Source organism: Cricetulus griseus (assembly GCF_003668045.3).
Source record: "Cricetulus griseus strain 17A/GY chromosome 1 unlocalized genomic scaffold, alternate assembly CriGri-PICRH-1.0 chr1_0, whole genome shotgun sequence".
NCBI classification, from domain to species: Eukaryota; Metazoa; Chordata; class Mammalia; order Rodentia; family Cricetidae; genus Cricetulus; species Cricetulus griseus.
In genome coordinates this window covers 220,205,805-220,225,831 of record NW_023276806.1, presented here as the reverse complement: position 1 = coordinate 220,225,831, position 20,027 = coordinate 220,205,805, and positions in this window count along the sequence as shown.

The window sequence follows — 20,027 nt, the reverse complement described above, 5'->3', positions numbered from 1 at the left end:
TTGGTTGCTAATTCTGTACAGAGGGCCTCTTCATTCACATGCCTCAATGTATATTGCACTAATAATTTAACTTGGAAGAACACCAGGAAACTGGCATACTAAATACAGTCTTTCTATGGATCCTTCTGGGAACTGGTAAGAAGGGGCAATTTTTCTTAATAGCCACTGTGTTTTCATATGCTTTCTTCAACCTTTTCCAAACTAAAATTAATTAAGACTATATTATATTTAACAGAAATTTGGAAACTAAATGGCCCATCTGTCTGTGTGAGAACACAGATTCAATATTATTTTTCTTCCTAAGGAGAATCTTGGCCTACCTCAAGAGTATTAAACTCTAAGTTTCCCCAAAAGATGTCGCTCCTGCCCAATATCTTAAGATGCTTTTCTCTGGAATCCTGGGGTAGTTGAACTCCAGGTAGAGACTCCAGTGAATCTCACATAGTATTACAAATTGTTTATGGGTTTGACTGTAGCAAATGCTTTGTAATGGAGAATTGAGAATATTCATTTTGTTACTTCCTCAAGTCCTTTAAAGTGTATCTGTATGGCTTGCTTTTCTTGTCACTGTGATCAAATATGAAGCAGCTAAAAGGAGAAGAGACTAGATGTGACTCACAGTTTGAGTTGACACTCATTCTCTTGGGAAAGGCATGGCAGCAAGAGCTCCCTACCAGCAGGACTGAGATGGCTGCTTGCTCACAATTCAGTAGACCAGGAAGCATGCTGACACTCAACTGGCTTTCTCTCCATGCCCCACCACAACCTTTGTCCACAGGAGGATGCCTTCCACATTCAAATGAGGGTTTCTGCAGAATGTGGAGACTATAACTCACTGGAATCCCATCACTAAGGAGGCAGAGACAAGAAGATATCTACAAAGTGAGTTCTGGGCCACTCGGTGCATAATTTGACCGTATCTCACAACAACAATAAACAAAACAAAAAACAACACTGGATGGTCTTTCCACTCAGGTAATCTCTCAAAAATGCCTTACAAATCTACTCAAAGGAGCACTTCACTAATGCTCTAGGAATTTCTTAATCCAACCAAACTGACAAAATTCGACAGTAAGTACAGTGCACAGAATTAAATTAACCAAAAGATCACCTGGATGATAACTCCTTACACAGGCCACAAATCTCTCTCAGATTTGAAGCCAGTGATCTGTATTATGGTTCATCCTGCAAAACAACTCTATGAGAATCACCATTGTAGCATGCAGAGCCTGAATTAAATCTCAGTGATCTCTTTTTGTGCGCTTTCAACCATTCCATTCTGGCCACAGTGGAGCACTTACTCTAGTTTCTTTGCTAATATCTATAGGCACATTGTCTGGGCTTTCAGTGTTTACTAATAAGAGCTAGAAGGAAACTTGTCTGTCTCAAAGAACAGAGAACTTTGGTGTTGGTTATTTATGTCACCCTCATTCTTGGCTACTTGTTCCTTCTTGTCCATTTCAGATGATGTCATTTTGCCTTGCCCTCATCCTTTCTGGAAACAAGGCAGTCTTACAGTTTGGGAGTTTTTGTAATTAACAGCAGTCAGAGTGAGCAATGGACCACAGGCACTCTTCCCCTTAGTGGCCATGCCAGGACGACAAGCTCTCCTAACGTGCCTGTGTAGCAAGTCTTCCTGGCTTTCTCCCCTCTTTTCCTGACCAACAATGCTGCAGGTTCCCCCTATCTCCCCATCGCATGTGCGTCCTCTTTCTCAATCTCATCTCTCCTTCTTTCCTTTTCATTTTAAGTTACCATAAGTTCTGGTATTTCTGCCTGTCCCCCGCCCAAAACTGTCAATACTGTTTTCCTTATGGAGACGGTGGTCTTGAAGACCAGACACTAAACTGCAGCCTCAGGATGGTGGCACAGCCTTGCCGTCACAACAGAACAGGAGCCTGCTGTGTGCTTACTTGCTTTTTTCTCCTGACAATCTTCCACCCCTGGCTCCTGTATGCCATGCCGGTGCATCCTGAAAGGTTCTGGGATAGTCTCTTCCTGTGGCTTAGTGTTCTTGTCCCTCCAGAAACACATGGCATACTAGACTCTGATAGGAATACCCTCTTCCTTTGGTGACCCAACATTATTGTCCTCAGTGGGGCTTGAATCCGAGAATGTGCAATGTGTCATCTATAGCAAAGAGGGCAGAGAAGGTTGTGGTGAAGGCAGAGCTGGAGTGCTGAATGTCTACTAGGTCCAGAAGTTATGCTATTGGTCTCACTGGCCCCTTCCTGAATATCCTGAAAAGAAGCTGCTTCCTTCCAAGCATCAGGAAAGACTTTAAGACTTTTCTAGGAAATAATAAAGCTCTGGGAAACTCACATCTCAAAAACAAAACAAAACAAAACAAAACAAACAAACAAACAAACAAAGAAAAAAACTCCAAAGGATCGAGACTTTTTAGTGGTAGGGTCAATTGGAAAGTCAAACTACAATTTGTGGTTTTCGCCATTAAACATCAGGCCATTTTCTTTTATTCTTATGTGACCAAAAGGTGTATAGTTTTCTTAGCTATCTGGAAGCATTCCACTAAACTATTGCTCTTAATCTCTGTTCAAGCTCTGTTCCTTTCTTATCAGGAGCATACAGGCCTCCAGCCTGTTTGCTTTTTCACTTAGGAGTATTGTATTAATAATAGATGTCTCTCCTGTTCCTTCTACCCAAGACCCCAGAGCGATCCCTAAGACTTTGAGGTTAGAGTAGCTTCTGGAAGTTGTGAGCCACCATCCAGAATCTGCTTTCCAATGGCCAGTGAGCTCCGTTGTTAATAGCTCCATGAGCTCCCTCTATGATGCTGACCCACATTTCAGGGCCCCAGATGTTCTCCATGGCTCACAGACCTACCTTGGCTGAGTACTTAAAGATCACTGGGTTATCACTCAGGTTGCTAAATCCTGAGCTTATTACTCATCTGTGTTGCTTTCGCATTGCAGGAGATGAGGCCCTCTCCGGAAGCTCCCAAATAGCCACTGCAGCTTTCACACCAACTCTGTTAGCTGCCCTCGGTTTCTCCACATCATCTATAGAACAATCTCCACTTCTCTTTGTTCTTCTCAAAACTTTCAAATGTCTCGATTCCCACACTTCCAAAGCTCTTTCCTCCACTAGGGCATGGGATCAAATTAACACCAGAGAAAGCTTTGGAGATTACGCCATCATCTTATGCTAAGTAACCACAATCCACATTCTACTTAGTAATGGCTCTTCACTGCCAATAGCACAGTGCTCTGGGCTCCATGTAATTCCATTTTTACCACCAACATTCTCCAGCTGCCAGCTATGCCAGCTTAGCTCACCCAGAAGCGGACAGAATTAGATGTGCAAGAGATTTGCTAGGGGAAATACTCCTGTAAGAGAAGGAAGAAAAGACTCAGCAGGGAAGCCACCATGCAGGTCTGACATTTAGAGGCAGAACAGCCTGTATGCTAGGCTCCTGAAGAAAAAGTGAGTCATAAGAAGGACCTCAGGACACAACAGTGTCAAGAAATAATGGTAAGGGTGATGGGGACCTAGAGAACTAAAACTATCCATCAGAAATGCCAAGTATTGACCAGCTTTCTACCCTTGTTGTGCCTAGTCATGCCTGGGCTCAGTAGTCATAGACAGCCAGGATGTCTAATGAACTCTAAGGCTGACCCCAAGGTTATAAGTGGGAGGTTATCTGTCCACTGCCTTCCTCATGGTGCCTTGTTAAAGGACATCTCTGAGCAGCGCACTTCCATGACAACCACAAAAAAAACAGTAAGGGAGCATTTGCAGTTAATAATAATGATAATCCAGTATTTACAATTAATTTTTCAGGCTCCATCCAGAGACCAGAAGAAAAGCTGGGATAGTCATATGTACATGAAAATTAATAATGCAGAGAACATAACATTTTAATAAGCAAAGAACAGAGGGAGGCAAAATATAATTTAATTTTAATCTTTGAGATAGAAAGAATAGCTTAAGCATACAAACAAAAGAAAATAAAGTTCACATGGTCATAATATTCACAAAAGGAAAGTATTTCTCTTAGTGAAGAAAAATGCCTTAAACATAATTAAGAGGAAAATTAGAAAAAAATGAAAAATTAATACACTTACTTTTAATATCCTTACATAAAGGAGTCTTACTTAAAAAAACAAAAAACAAAAACAAGGTATTCTCCAACTCTTGCTTCTTTCTAGTTTGAATTCCACAGTACAGCACTTCATTTCAACATTCTGGTCTCCATTTCAGAAATAGGTTAGCTTGGAAGGTACAGTGAGACAACTTTGTCCAAAGCTAGTCATTCTATGAATAATTCTCTGATTTTTTTCTTTCTGCTCTCCTCTCTAAATGTGCTGCAGGGGGCTTTCCATAACATCCTCCTTAAACATCCTATGAAACCAAATGATTGCATCTGTCTTATGTGGAGCAGAACCTAGAAGTTCCGGGGCATATCTCTCCATGATTAAGAGCAAATTCTAAGTTTCTCCTGTAGACACTCTTGACTCAGTGATTTTCTTGGCTCACCACAATGTGCTAGTAGGATGGCCTTTCTAGTTAGGTTTTTAATATGTGGAGAAAATCTTTCTGTGGCCCTGCATCTCGTAGCAACTAATGCCTAAATTTGCAATCCTAGTGAAGCAGAGAGAGCAGCCATATGCCAGATACTGGGCAGAGACTATGTTTACACTTTCTCATCTATTCCGATAGCTTAATTTTGAGCCTTATTACTTCTATCTTCATTTACTTATTTCTATTACTCAGTAATGTTGTCATTTATTTTTCTCTTATGTGTTGTAAACATCGCTTTTAGTTCTTTTCTACTGCCTTGAGTTTTCTGTGCCCTGCTTCTGCCACGCTGGGGGTGGCTTTTCTCTGTTTCCTCACAGTTCTTCTATTATCTGAGCAGAGCTGTGAGTAAAAGCAGACATATTAGGGAAGAAGAATTCAAATTGCAGAGCTTCTCATCATTTCACACATGAAGCAAGTGCATACTTCATTTCTGGAAAGAATCTAGCCTTGAAAATATCAGTGGAGTCATTCTGGGAAATCAGAAAGATGGCACCGAAGGACTGGGGCTCCTCCCAAGTCTCAGCATTCTGGTCATCTTTAAAATGCCAGCGGGAGGGGCCGTGTGAAGTCAGCAGAGACTGGGAATGTATGCTTGAGCCAGCCCCTGACCTCCACCCTCTTCTTTCAAGGACAAATCCTTTTGCTATGTGTTTATTTTTAAGCGGGCACAGATACGGGCGCAGATTCTGATGGTTCCAAAAGTAAAAAGTACTAAGAAGAAATAGCACAAAGTTTCGGTTTTCCTCATCTGTGCAATTCTTGTGATTTCTGCATTCCAGCTCCACGTGGCCCCACCTTCTAGCCTTTTGTGTTCTTGTAAATTTGTTTCATATACTACAAGAAAATTGCAATTTTTCCATTTTAAAATAGCAGAGTTTTGAACTTTTTCTCACCTAAGAATATTCCTTAGAGTCTTTCTCTCAAGGTGTTATTGTTCCATTGTAAGTGTGCATGTGTGTGTGTGTGTGTGTGTGTGTGTGTGTGTGTGTGTGTGTGTGAGAGAGAGAGAGAGAGAGAGAGAGAGAGAGAGAGAAAGTTTATGTGAATGAGAGTGTGTGTGTGTAAGACAGTGAGTGTGTAAGTGTGTGTGTGTGCATGTGTGTGTGTGAGAGAGAGAAAGTGTATGCGTTTGAGAGTGTGTGTGTGTAAGAGAGTGTGTAAGGGTGTGTGTGTGAGAGAGGGGGGGGAGACAGGGAGACAGGGAGGGAGGGAGCATGTCAAAAGACAACTCTCAGGTGCCATCTCCCTTGGTTTTTTGAGATGAGATCACTCAGTGGCCTGGGATTTTGTGTCTTAGATGGAATTATCTGGCCAGTTTTCTAGAGATCAGCCTGTCTGCCTCCCACCTCACTACCATTTACATCCATGTGTCACTATCCAACTTTGCATTGGTCCTTGGGACTGAGCTCAAGTCCTCATGACAGAGAGACAAGTGCTTTAGCTACTGGACCATCGTCCATGTTTGTATCATTTTTTATCATTGCATAGTATGGATGTCAGTCATTGACATGGGTGACATACCATCAACATCTTTGTTTATTTATTGATGTCAATTCCAACCAAATAATATTTTTAAAAAACAGTACTGCACAAATAGCTTTGCCTTACATTTCATTTTCCACTAACAAGTGTATCTGTGTAAGAGCAATTATCAGATGTGGAATTAGTCTTAGGGAATATGCATTTTTTTAAATTTTATTCTGGGAGATTGCCCTCTTAACAACCATGGGGGATGTCCACCTCCAATAGCAATGCATCATTGGCCTCTTCCAGAACCATGGCTTTCCCTCAACACACGGCGTTGTCACCTCATAGTCTGTCATATATTTAAAAGGCATTCATATTTCTCTTCATGTGAACAATTTACCTTGGCCGCTTGCCCTCTGTCGTAGTTCATAAGACTGCTATAGCAAAAAGGCTATAGATCAGAAAGTTCATAAGCTATCCAGTCTACAATCCACAACCCCAAAGAAGCTAGGAAACAAGGAGGAACCTAAGGGAGAAACATGGACCCCCAAGAAAGTGAAAGGGGGTCCTGAGTAAATTGGGAGCAAGGGGTGCAGAGGAGGTAGGAGAAGAGGAGGGGAGAAGGGGATGAGGGAGGAGAACACGAGGGATCAGGAAGGTCAAGTTGGGGGAAGGACAGAGAAGGAGAGCAAGGAAAGAGATACCTTAATGGAGCCATTGTGGGCTTAACAAGAAATCTGGCACTAGGGAAATCTCCAGGCATCCACAAGGATGACCCCAACTAAGAATCTAAGCAATAGTGGAAAGGCTACCTTAAATGCCCTTCCCCTATAATGAGATTGATGACTACCTTAAATGCCACCCTAGAGCCTTCATTTGGTAGCTGATGGAAGCAGAAGCAGAGATTCACAGCTAAGCACTGAGCCTAACTCCTGGAACCCAGTTGTAGAGAGGGAGGAGTGATGAGCAAAGGGGTCAAGACCATGCTGGGGAAACCCACAGAAACAGCTGACCTGAAAAAGTGGGAGCTCAGGGACCCTAGTCTGACAGCTGGGAACCAGCATAAGACCAAACCAGGCCCCCTGAATCTGGGTGTCAGTTGGGAGGCCTGGGCAGTCTATGGGGCCTCTGACAGTGGAACCAGCATTTATCCCTAGTGCATGAATGGTCTTTGGGAGCCCATTCCCTATGGAGGGATACTCTCTCAGGCTAGGTACATGGGGGAGGGCCTAGGCCCTGCCCCAAATGATGTGACAGACTTTGATGATTCCCCCATGGGAGGCTTCACTCTCTCTGAGGAGTGGATGGGGTGTGGGATGGGGGTTGGTGGGAGGCATTGGGAGGATGGGAGGTAGAGGGAACTGAGACTGGTATGTAATATAAGATTGTTTTTAATTTAAATATTTTTTAAAAGTTCATAAGCAAGAAATTTATTCTTATCACTTATGGAATCTGGGAAGTCTAAGATCAAGACGTTGGCAGACCCTATCTATGAGGTCCTCATGCCTGTCTCAGAGACAACAGTGTCCTCCATGTATCCTAACCTGGTGGAAGGGGCAAGGCAAGTCTCTTGTAAGACTGCAAACCTAATTCATGAGGGATCCATCCGCATGCCCCATCCCACAACAAAGTCCCCACCTTCTTATACCAATGCTTTGCAGGGTAAATTTCAATATATAAATTTTCATATGGGGTGTACAGGCATCTAGACCTAATTACTTGTTTATCCACGGTTGCTCTTTTTCTTACAAACTTTTTTTTTTCTGAGACAGGGTTCCTCTGTGGCTTTGGAGGCTGTCCTGGAACTAGCTCTGTAGACCAGGCTGGTCTTGAACTCACAGAGATCCACCTGCCTCTGCCTCCCAAGTGCTGGGATTAAAGGCATGCGCCACCACCACCTAGGCTCTTGCAAACTCTTAATAATTTTTTTTATATAATTGGAAGATTAGCTCACTATCAGTGATGTAAAATATACTTTTTCTCAGTGTACATTTTGTTTTTATTTTTATTCTGCAAGAAAGGATTTTTTCTGCCATCTTACAACTTTTGCATTTGAATATTTTTGAATAAATAGGATTTCCCATTCTTCTTTAACAAAGGAAGATAATAAAGGAAAACTGACCGTCATTTAGACCTGTGTAGTGTGTGCTAGGAATCCAGTTTAGTTTAGTTTCAGATGACCACTCTGTTGCCAGAACTAATTTTTAAGTAGTCTATCTTTTCCATAAGTGACTTCTTCTTGCTTGTAATATGTACCTAGACCACTATATATGACGTGGTCTAGGTACATATTGTATCACTCACATTGTATCACTCACATTGTGTAACAACTTCCCATAGTTTTAAGTACAGAGGCTTCCAGTTTCCTTATCTCATGACATATTATAAAATGTTTCTGCTACTGATGAAAGTATCCCCCATTTTTCTTTTTGAAAAAAGGACATTTGCTCAGTAATGTTCATAGCAGTGTTTTTTTTTTTTTTTTTAATAGCCAGAACCTGGAAACAAACTAGATGCCCCTCAACCAAAGAATGGATAAGGAAAATGTGGTACATTTACACAATGGAGTACTACTCAGCGGCAGAAAAAAAAAAAAAAGACGACTGTGAAATTGTCAGGCAAATGGATAGAACTAGAAAAAAAATCCTGAATGAGCTAACACAGACTGGGAAAGACCAACAGGCTATTGTATTCAATCATAAGTGAATACTGGATGCAAAACAAAGGATAACCAGAATAAAATCTAAAGCTACAGAGAAGCTAGGTAACAGGGACACATGGATTACCCTGGGAAGAGAAATTAGAAGTTATGTACGAGGCAAAGTGGTGGCAGGGGAGGGGGATGAGAATCGGAGGGAACATGATGGCCCAAGTGTGGAGGGGTACAGTGGAAGAGCAATGAAAGAGATATCTTTGGTGGGGGCCAGTTTTCGACAGTGTTTCTCTGTGGCTTTGGAGGCTGTCCTGGAACTAGCTCTCCTGGACCAGGCTGGTCTCGAACTCACAGAAATCCACCTGCCTCTGCCTCCCAAGTGTTGGGATTAAAGGCGTGTGCCACCACCGCCAGGCTGAAAGAGATATCTTAAGAGAGAAAGCCATTATGGGCTAAGGGAGAAACCGAGTGTTAGGGTAACTCCCAAAAATCCACAAGGAGAACCCCAAGTAAGACTCCTAGCAATAGTAGAGAGGATACCTGAACTGGCCTACCCCTGTAATCAGATTGATGAATACCCCAGTACTCTGTCATCATAGAGCCCTCATCTAGTATTGATGGAACCAGATACAAAGATTCACAACCGAGAACCAGGCCACACTCCAGGAATCCAGGCAGAGAGAGGGAGGAGGGAACATATGAGCAAGGGAGGTCAAGATCATGATGGAGAAATCTACAGAGACAGCTGAACCAAGCTTGTGGAAGCTCATGAACTCTAGACTGACAACTGTGGAGACACCAGGGGACTGAGCCCCTCCATATGTGGGAGACAGTTGTGAGGCTTGAACTATCAGAGGGGTCCCTGTCAGTAGGACCACAATACAAGCCTGGTACATGAGCTAGCTTGTTGGAGCCAGTTCCTTAGGGTTGGATGCCATGCTTACTGGCAGTAGGACCACGATATAATCCCAGTACATAAGCTAGCTTTTTGGAGCCAATTCCCTATGGTGGGAGGCCATGCTCAGTCTGAATGCATGGGAGAGGGGCCTGGCCCAGCTCCAACCTATTGTACCAGACTATGTTGACTTCTCATGGGAGCCCGTACCTGTGAGGAGGAGTGGACTAGGGGTGGTGACGGAGGGTGGGAGATGGGTGGAAGGAGAACTGTGGCTGGATTGTAAAATGAAATTTTAAAAAAATGGAAGAAAAAATGAGAGGCCTACTAACAATTTTTTGTTAGTTTGGTTGGTTTTTGGTTTTTTTGAGACAGGGTTTCTCTGTGTAGCTTTGGAGCCTATCTCCAGCACTCGCTCTGGAGACCAGGCTGGCCTCGAACTCACAGAGATCCGCCTGCCTCTGCCTCCCGAGTGCTGGGATTAAAGGCATGTGCCACCAACGCCCGGCTCCTACTAACAATTTTTACACTTGGTTTTTGCAATTAAATTCAAAGTTAGTTTGTCTACTTCCCAAAATATTGTAGTCACATGTGTGTATCATATATGTGTATATACAAACATATCCAAATCACTCAAAGAGATGATAGGCCTTTTGATTTATGCAAGCCTCTCTTGTGATAGGCACAGTAGCATTTTGAAATTCTTACTTACATAAAATTTTTCCAGGCTAATTCACTACCAGATGTTTTTGCAGCTGTTGTTTGTTCATTGGTTTGGTTTGGTTTGGGCTGCCATTTTACGAGAGGACTTCTCCATCATATCTTCTAACTAGTTTTATATAGACATGTATATGTCTATATATGTATATGTACATATATAGTGTTATCTTTATATTGAATATGCCATTGTACTAGTCAGTTTTAAAATAATAATTTTTATTCATTTGTAATTGTTTAGTTGACTCTCTTGGATGTTTATATTTTTACTCATCCTTATACTGGCAGTTCAGCCTGATCTTTCTATTTGCTTGTATTTACTGCTTCTGATGCCTTTGCACTGTCAGACTGTCATGTTACTTTTATTGTCTTGTCTTGGTAGTAATCACCTGGGGTCAGAAGTCTCTGCTATTCCCTCTCACAGCACGGATCCTGGGTTCTATCTCAAAGTACTGGGTTCTATTTGATGAAAAAGTGAAGATTGCCGTTGCTTTTCGGCAACAACGGAGGTGGCCATTTCATTTTAAACTCTACATTAATTAATATATTGAATCGTAAGCTTTATAGTGCTAAGTTGGATTTGCATCTGTCATTTACGTATCTCCTTTGGACAGATGTCTATTCAGGTTGCTCATTTTGACTGGGTGACTGGGCCTTGTCGTTGCTGAGTTAGAGCAGTTCTTTGCACAAAGGGCACATCTCTTATCAGATAAAGGACTTGCAAATTTCCCCCATTCTTCAGATTTTCTTTCTATTTCCTTGATGATGGTTTTGATATGTGAATCTTAACATAGAATTTTTTCTATATTCCTGAGTTTATACTTTTATGTTTATAGCTTTAAGCCTTTGATACGTTTTGAGTTATTATTCTAATATAATTTTACTGGCATGTATGTGACAGGTTTCATAGACATTTTCACTCAACTGTATCATCTCCTTTGGCTGAATTTATCCCTCATCCTTCCCCTTTGTTTTGCCTCTCCCCTCCCATTACTCCCCAGACTCTTTTCCAGTTTCCCATCCTATATGCCTATGTGATTTAAAGTGTCTGCATAAAATCCAGGATCTACAAATTAGTAAAACATGGAATATTGGTCTTTCTGAGTCTTTGCTTAATATGGCAATCTTCATTTACCTCCATTCTCTTGCAAATGACATGATTTTGTTCTTTATGACTGGACAAACCCTTCCATAGGTACACACCTCATTTTCTTTATCCATTAGTCTGTGTTTTTTTTTTCCAAATATGGTATAGAATCTAACCCCATTCCTCTCTTTCCCCAACCCCGGACCTCCTTTTTTCCATTTGGAAGATAGATACCACTTCCTCACACATGGTAAACAAGTGCTCTACCTCTGAACTAAATTCCTGTCCCTTTTACATTTTTGTTTTCTGAGACAAAGTCTTGCTCAACTACCCAGGATGCCCTCAAACTTATGATCTCCCTGCCTCAGCCTTCCAGGTGCCTGGACCCCAGGTGTGATTGCACCCTACTAGTCTTTCACCACCTTGTTTGCTTGGGGCTATCTTATCTTCCTAACATCATCTGATAGGGGCTTTCTTTCACCACTGAATGGCTTTGGAAACCCTTAAAAAAAAAAGCCCAGTAGATAAGAGAAAGAGGGCCAGAGTGGATAGGGGTAAGCAAAGATAGTGTGTGTGAGAGGGGTAGGGTCAAAGTGCATTACATAAACTCAGCCAATGTCATAAGGAGGCCCATTATTTTGTATAAAAATATACAGTGATGAAGAAAACCAGAGGATTACCTAGAGTGTATTTAGTTATGAAATTAGACCTTTAGATGTATCTGGATCATTTTAAAACACTGACCTGCTAGAACTGAGGGTGTATTACAGCTTAGTTGGCAGATTGCTTGCCTAGCCCGCCCAAACCCTGGGTTTGATTCCAAACACCAAATAAGCCAGGTGTTGGTGCACAGCTGTACTCCTCGAACTGGGGGAGTGGAGGCAGGAGGTCAGAAGATTAGGGTCATTTTTGCCTACATCGCAAATTTAAGACTAGCCTGGGGCACATAAGACTTTTAAAAAACAAGTACACCTGTCCTCTGACTATATTTTTTTTTTTTTACTCATCTACCTTCACAGAAATTTCTGGTAAGATAGGACTTACTTCTGCCATCTGTTAACTATGATACACATGCTAAAGTTTTTTTGGTTCCTCATTTCCTCATTCTTGCCTTTTGTGTTTAGTTGATTTTTCTTTTTCAGTGAACAGTTTGAGGACCTTTCTTTTATATTCCTTCTACACACACAGACACACATAGAAACATCCGCACCCCTACCCCCCCAAACTCCCACACAACACCATACACACATCACAGACATACACAACACACACACACACACACACACACACACACACACACACACACACACACACACGTGCATGTACACACACTTCTGTCTTCTGTGTACTTTTTTTCTATGCTGGAGATTGAACTCAGGCCTTCATAGGTGCTGGAAAAGCACTTTATCAGTAACTTCCTGGTCTTTGAATTCAAACTGATACTAAGTCATGTCTTTGCCTGCTTTTATGCTGCTGATGTCATTGTTTCATTTTTTATACACTGTAAACATGTAGTGCTGCTTTCATTGTCAACTTCGCTGTATTTGAAATAAACCAAGAAAGATGCTTTTGTTGTGTGTCTGTGAGGGCGCTTCCAGGGAAGTTTAATAGAGGAGGGAACGGCCACCCTTAATATGGACCCCCTTCGTGTCTGGACTAGATAAAAAAGACAAATTGATCAGAGAGCCAGTAGTCACCCCCTTTCCTGACTGTGTCTGCAATGTGACCAGCCACCTTGTACTGTCAGCAACCCTATCATCAAGACTTGAGCCGGAATTACCCAGCCTTCCTACCAGCTTTTGTCCGGCATTTTCTCATAGCAATGAGTAAAGTAACTGATACAGTTCTCCACAGTATGGATTAGTAATTTATCTTTTCAATCATTTACCTTTAAGTCTTTGTCTGCAAGTCAAAATTACAAAGCCCTGGCTTTCATATTTACACATCACAAAAGAACTGGCTTTTACATTAACCCATGGATTCACCCTCACTGAGGACAATGCTTCACTAGGCGTCAGGTTCCTGTTGACTGTCTTCACCCGAAGGACTCTCTTTTGTATCTCTCATCAGTCAGGTCTAATGATATTTAAACTCTCTTAGCTTTTATTTTTCTGGGACTGTCTTAATTTCTCTGCCTTGTTTAATAAACAATTTTGTCAGGCCCACTTTGAATTGACAGGCTTATTTTTCAAGTTTGAGTAATTATGAAAAAATGTCAGAGGAGGTTTACATTTCTTGGATTTGATGTTCAGTGGAAACCTCAATTTTGAAGGGTGTCACTAGTGAGAACTCAACAATAAATAGATTACATGGCTCCTTTTAGCCACTGTCTTCCTATATGTTCTCCATGCCTCTGCTGCCTAACTGAGGTCTTCAGGACAATGTGTATTTTACATTGGGGCATGAGAGAGGGAGAATATTCATAGATGTAGTATGTCTCTTCAAAGGGAAACACAGCCAAGAAGACCTATCTGAACCTAGTGTTGAGTATGAGATTCTATAGTTGAAGACTGTTGCCATGTTTGTGAAAGTGTTTGGAGGTCTTGTCAGGAGCTTTGTGTATTTGCATGTGGGAAGAATTAATACCTAAGGTCAATATACAGTCTGGTAAAGTGACTACATCAATAGTGTCATTCAGTTGCATTCCTATAGTTACAGTGTACCCTATAGTCAGATTTAGAGTGGCTTTTCACACATCAGAACTGTAGCATCAGGTAACTGTGTACCAATGAAGAAATGGGCTACACGCTGTAATCTGAAGGGTACCCCACAACCTGCTCCATTTTGGATGTTAAGTACTAGGCATTTCTCACAAAGTGGACTCAACAAGCTTGTGAGTCATTCTGAGGTAATTCGTGGACATGATGGATTTGATTTCTTGTTAGGAGAGCTCTTAAGGGTATAATCCTTGGCTATCCTCTATCAAGATGAGGGACCAGTGTGTGTTGTTACCTCTCAGTAGAACTAGCATGCACAATAAATGAAGAATTGTTCTCTCTTAATAGCCACAACGGTCTGTGAGTTCTTGGTCTCAACATTCAAATATCTTAACACAAAAAAGGTAGCAATTTTAATTCATTTCAAATTTCCATCATTTTTAAGTACAATAATGAGCGATTACCAGAGGTAAACTGGGTTATAGCTCTTGTTTACTTTTCCAATGTGTTTATTGCTCTTGAGGAATGTGTAAGGCATCTTGTGTTACACATTCACCTGAACATCATCCCTGGATTTCACTATCTTTATCCGCAGTGGAACCTTTGAACACTGTGCATTGTCTGACCCAGGCATTACCACAGCTTGCTAATGTTTGACCATCTGTTATAGGCAATAAAACTTGTTTCAGAACACCGACAAAAATTTGGCTGATGACACTGAAAACTCTCAAGATGGCACATGTACCATGTTCTTTTCCCTGGAAAGAGTTGGTATTTGTGACAAGAGATAAAAATGCTGAAAAATAATCTGCTGTTTTTCCTTCAAGCCTTCACCAACACAGTCAAAGAACCAAAAAAGCATTCACAAACCAAGTCCATGACTTTGGAAGCTATCTTGAGTCTCCTTTCCTTATATTCACATTTCATAGTTTAACAGAGACTCCAAGCAATTCTATGTTCAAACCATTTCTCAATGGCAAACATGTCTATTCCTTCAGCAGACTCAGCATCAAACAGTTGATTGACTGTACATTAACTTCTTGCACTTTCTCTCAGTATTCATATTTTTAGTTACAATGGTTTTTATTCTCCTTTTGTATGACTTGGTGTATGTATGTATGCATGCATGTATGTATGTATGTATGTATGTATGTATGTATGTATGTATGTTTAAGTGTGCCACAGTGTGCGTGTGGAATTAAGAAGACAACATTCAGCAAATGGTTCTCGCCTTCTATTATGTGGATGTCAGAAATCAAATTCAGGCCTCAGGCCCGAGGGCAGATACTTTCTCTTGCTGAGTCATGGTGCCAGCCACCAACAGTTTTCTTTTTAAGAATCTATCTCTGAGATAATTTCAGAGCTGGAAACGCTTTAAATATAGTAAACAATTCAGATACACTCGGATTTATCAAATGCTGATGTTTGACCACACTGGCTTTCTCATTTCTGTACCTGTAGTTTAGTTCATAAGGTAGCTGAGGATAAGTTGCAGACAAGATTTCACTTTGCTTCTAAATCCTTTAGTGCAAATCCTTAAAAAAAAAAAAGAAAAAAGAAAGAAAAAGAAAAAAGAAAATTCTATTGTCTCTGTTTAGGCATCAAAACCAGGGATTTAGTTTTGATAGAATTCCATTATCTGATAGGTCAATCTTGGTTTTATTCTATAAATTGTACCAATAAGGTACCTTTTCTGATCCAGAATTCAGGTGGAGATTACATATTACATCTGTGACTTGTCTCCATTATCTTCAGTAATCTGGAGTTCCTCGGTCTTGGACTCTGTGAGCTTGGTAGTTTTGAAGGCTAAGACTGGTTATTGTATTGCATACCCCTCAGTTTACTATTCTATTTCCTCTTGTTTGGTCTCACACAGGCATTTTAGGCATACAACTCACCGGGCATCCACTCTTTCACTGTGCAGAATCTGAGAAACATCATTTTAACCCACTGTTTAATGTTAAAAAACATTGATGGGGTATGTTGAAAATGGTTGTTCACATTCACAACAGTCAAAAGAAGGAAGCAACCCTCTGCTCACATAGAAAGAAAAAAAGAGAGGAAGAAAGATTGATCCATTAGAACATGTAGCAGGAATATGATTTTTCTCAACCCACCTCTGCATGCTTTAGAGTATAAAATGGTATTATTCACATTATGGAGGACGCAGGGGTGGGTTAATTTTCTCCACTGATTAAAGAATTAATAGGCAAGAAAACTTTGAAAGTCAAGCAAAGCTTAAGTTGCTTCGGAAAGGACAAAATCACATTTAAGAGATGCCCTAGGGCAGGCAAGCTGTAAATCTCAGCAGCTGCCCAGAGGAAGAAAATGGAGACCTGAGGGGGAAAAGGCAAGCTGCTAGAGTTAAGCCAGCCTGGAGATCAGCTGCCTCAGGGACAAAGAGCCACACAGACAGGAGGAGATCTTTAGAAGAAGGCTAAGGAACCCCCTCCCCAAATACTTAGGCTCTGGCCATTACCAGAAAGAAACAAAACAAAAAAGGAAAACAAAGAGGACTTTAGGAGCCAGGACCAGGACCCAGAAAGGTGGAAGGACCCAGCCAAACCCTACCTAAAAAAAGTGGCTCTAAGAGATTGTGCTAGGATAGAAATTTGGGGAAGGGAAAATATGTTAACTCATTAAAGGGATAATTTTCCTGTCTATCTCTCCAGCATGGCTTAAGGAGAGCCAGCTTCCCTGGGGGTGATCTTTAGGTGATTGACAGGCCCAACTGCGTTAACTTTTTTTAATGCTTGATAGCTTGGAATAGTTTCTACCCAGGCCACAGATCCCATCCTCTTGAACAGAAAGAATTAGTTTCCTTTTAACTGGCCTTTATTGGTGCTTGTGTTATTACCTTTTTGAAAGCATCCACCGACTGTGTGTATCCTGTTCTCTTGGAGAAATAAAATAACACTCTTGGGCTGAACAACATCTGGGAACATTCATATAGAGAACGGGCTTTCATAGGCTCCCACTGTTTGAACAACTACCTTGCCTCACTTGCCATTCACAGCACGAGTCCTGATGTCTTTTCTGAACTTGAAATTTAAATATCCACTTGCCTGCTGTTCTTGGTTTTCTCAAAAGAACTTTAAATTCCCATGCATAAGATAGAGCTCATTTATTTGCTCAGCTCCGCTTATCGTCCTGCAGTACCTCTCAGAACTGGCCCCTTCCTGTTCCATAACACGTTTTCCAAAGGGCAGCTGCTGCCCTTTACTTGGTAAGTAGCTCTTGAATTCTCTACCCTCTCATAGTCAAAGCTATTATTCCCTCAATTGTATGTCTAATACACCTAACTGCTCTATCCACACCCACTCTGCCCACTGTTCGCCACACTTCCATTAGATTACTTGTATAGGAATGAAAAAAATATGACATCATCGCCTTTTAGTTTTAAATTTTTCCAGGTTTTATTTTTCTGCCTCTAAATTCACATAAAACTCAGCCCGAGAGACCTCTTGGGTCTGCCTGACACCTCACCAACATCCCTTACTTGTTCTTCATGCTAGCAAGAGTGGAGTCTCTGACAGAACCCAATGGTGGTTCACTGGCATGGCTTTTGTTTAAAGGGCTTAGGTTAGCTATGGACATCAGTGTGCTTCAGACACTGTTTGCTTCTTTTTGTCATGAGGCTCTACAGGCCTTTTAATGTCACCATGAGCTTCTTCATGGAAGCAGCTCTGTCCTTGGCGAGCAGATGTTCACAGAAGCAGCTACTTTCACACATAGCTGTCCACATGATTGCACTTTGGCCTTTATGTATGTGACTATTTGGTTAGCACCTGTCTTTCCTACTCGAAGGCAAACACCATGAGGAGGGTTGCTGTCTATTCCGGGTCACCACTGTATCCTTAGAACACTGACTGACTCAGATGAATTCATCGGCCATTTAAATATAATAAGAAAATGGTAAGCATGCTCCATAGAAGCTTTCGCATGCACACCCCTCCTAGGTTTTTGTTTTTTTAAAGATATTTTCATCCACCCTCGCCATTAGGATAGTCAAACATAACATGACAGTTTAAATCATGGACTGTGGGTCTCCAGGGTCACGTGGCTTCTTCTTGCTATAGCTGTACTTAAAGGTATTGGCTTAGATACTACTTTCTAATTATTATCTTAGCCCAAACTCAGCCTTATCACATTTTCCTAGTATTCTTTGTTCTCAGCTAGGCAAATTTGCTGCAGATGTGAATGTTTTTTATTTAATTAATTTTTTCATATATTTCCCATGCTGGCCATCATTTGCCCTCCCTCCTCTCCTCCCACTTCCTCCCCCTAACTCCCACCTACCCCGTCCCCATCATCCACTCCTCCTCAGTCTCCATTCAGAAAGGGGCAGGCCTCCCACGGGCTTGAACTAAGCATGGCCCATCAAGTTGAGGTAGGACTGAGCTCCTCCCCCTGCCTATAGACTGGGCAAGGTAATCCAGGATGGGGAACAGGTTTCCAGAATCCAGCTAAGTGCCAGGGACAGGTCCTGATCTCACTGCTAGAGCCTTACAAACAGAACAAGCTACACAATCATCCCATACATGCAGGGGGCCTAAATCGGTCCCATGCAAGTTCCCTAACTGTTGGTCCAGAGTCCATGTACTTCCATGAGCTCAGGTCATCTGCCTCTGTGGGTTCCTTCATCATGACCTTGAATACCTTGGCTCATACAATCCCTCCTCCCTTTCTTCAGGAGGACTCCTGGAGCTCAGCCCAGTGCTTGGCCATGGATCTCTGCATCTGCTTCCATCAGTTACTGGATAAAGGCTCTCTGAAAACAACTAGGGAAGTCATGGAGCAGATGTGAAATTTTTAATGAACCTTCTAACATTAACTGTTTTGGTGTGTCTAGTTTTCTTAGTGCATGTGGTACCTCCAACCATTGTTAATGTTAGAAGGTTCCTCAAAGACAATTAGTCTCTTATATTGGTGACTATATTTGGGAAGACAGAAGACACATACTGTCTGGGGACATCTAAACTCTAAATCCAAGTTTAATTAAATCTCCACAAATGCAGAACACTACCATTTTAGGACAGGCCTTAATGTAGCCAACTGAAAAGGTATTTTAAGTTTACTTTTTGGAAATCCAAACCCACCACCATGAAATCATTTCCTCACTACAAGGATGTAGAGGGATCTGCAGCATATGGCAAAATACTTATTAAAAAAAAAACACAAAATAAGGATCACTAGGGTGTTAGCAACTAAAAGAAAACTTTTGTACTTCCCCCCTCAAGGTGTGACATCAAAGGGAAGACTGCTGCTTCAGGTGGATTTTTAGAGATTAGATTGTCAACAGTGTGCAAGACTTTGGACAACAGTCAGTACAAAGATCAATGTTATCTCCAGCTGCATTTTCCAAAGCCCTCCATATTTTTTAAAAACGAGCAATTGTACTGGCTCCCACTCCACAATTCCCTGCTGATTATACCTTATCCTAGTTGATTTCAGCAGCAGGGCCAACAGTTTATTTAAGCCAGGTTCTGTGCCACAGCCCACCCTCTAGAGCTTGGACATTCTCTCCTTGGCATGAGAGACTAACACAATATGCTTTCAACCTTCAGCTAGTCACTCCCGAGGATCTCTGTCCTAGAAGCAGAGATCTATCTTTAAGAAATAAAATAGCCTGGCATATTACTGTATCCTTGCAATCCTGGTCCTTGAGAGGTTGAGGCAAGAGGATTGTGGAAGCCAGACCATCTACATTGGAGGATGTTGTATTCAGTTTAAAAGATAAAGAAACAGAAACCAAGACATGCCCATATATATTAAGTCCTAGAAAGAACTGAAGAGAGCAAGGAGGTGATCCAATGACATGCTGGAGTAGTCCCTTTATATGGAAGATAATTTGTCATACACAATGAAGAGAGGAATACTTTGGATTTAGAAATGGTATTTATACATTTGGGTGACATCTGACTAATTACCAGGTAATCCAGAAACTGGCCCAGAATAGAGAAACAAAATATTTTCCAGCTAGTCTATCTCTAGGTAAAGCTGAAGCTT